We start from the raw sequence: 1,245 nt of genomic DNA, 5'->3' as shown, positions 1-1,245 counted from the left end.
ATCAATAGTAGTAATAACTTCAGCATTATATGAATGTTGCTGCCGGTGACATTATGTGGTAACGGTCTATGTTAGATGAAAATTTATGATAAGTATATCTGACATTATTATTTGATTAATAACTAACACTTGTTAGGTAAAATCAATATCCATCAAGAAGTGTCATCGAATTTCGAGTCTGAATTGTGATATAGTAAAATTATTATTAAATATGTCACTTGTACGAATAACAGTCAAGGATACATATCAGTCAACTGACAACTGTATTTACTTTAATCTCAGACGGCTGATTTAATGTACGATAGGGTTATTCAATCGGTATTCCCGTATTGCACAAGCAAATTGGAACTACTTAGATGTTTTCACTGAAGTCCGCGAGTCAAATTTAACCATTACAAATCCAACATTGCTTTGAATTCGGACCAGAATAGGGATGTATTTTGTGCATAAATTAGTGTTTGTATCATGCACTTGTCACCGAACCTGATATTAACTCAGCGAAAACATTCCCTAAGTATCAATTCACTAAGAACTAAACTATGCATCGGGATAGCGTATTCAAAGAGTACTCCTTCCTTTATATCACCTTTTTCTATATAACATTATTTACTTAATCGTGTTCAGATCATCTTAATCCTAGATTAAGTTACAAACGCAATAATCATCAAACAATTTCACTATCAACGAAACATAAATTATATTGTTCTTCTAAAATCGAAGATGTTTTAGTGTGTAGAGCATCTCGAGAGGACGAATATATAATACTCACGTCTTCCAGATAAAATATTTAAAAAAAAGCGAGCAAGTCTCTTATCCATCATTAAAAGTATTGCTTAGTTTTCCAATACGTTTATAAAGCGTTCAGGCTGTACAATTATATCCTCGAAATAAGTTTATATTAGAGAATGTCTGCATTAGAACTTTAATTTTCTTTTCTTGATAATGTAGGCAATATAATAGAAATAATCTGTAAATACTCTTCTATTCGGTCTAATAGTTATGCTCCCCATACTGTTTTTAGGTTAGAGATTCCCTGCCATGTTGCCTACCAATGGTGAGCTGCAGAACAAGTTTTTTTTTTCTTCCAGGAAAAGTCAAATCCGAACCGGAAAGAAGACATTACATATCCTGTATCTTTGTTTTCCCATTATTCAGATGATAAGGAACTCTAGCCTGTTATGGGGATTACACTGTTGTGAGATTATTCTTTCAATATTACTGTTTAAAATTTGTACATTTATTACT

The sequence above is a fragment of the Sinohyriopsis cumingii genome, unplaced genomic scaffold (genome assembly GCF_028554795.1).
Source record: "Sinohyriopsis cumingii isolate HCF-2022 unplaced genomic scaffold, ASM2855479v2 utg002530l, whole genome shotgun sequence".
NCBI lineage: Eukaryota > Metazoa > Mollusca > Bivalvia > Unionida > Unionidae > Sinohyriopsis > Sinohyriopsis cumingii.
This window is presented reverse-complemented; position numbering follows the sequence as displayed.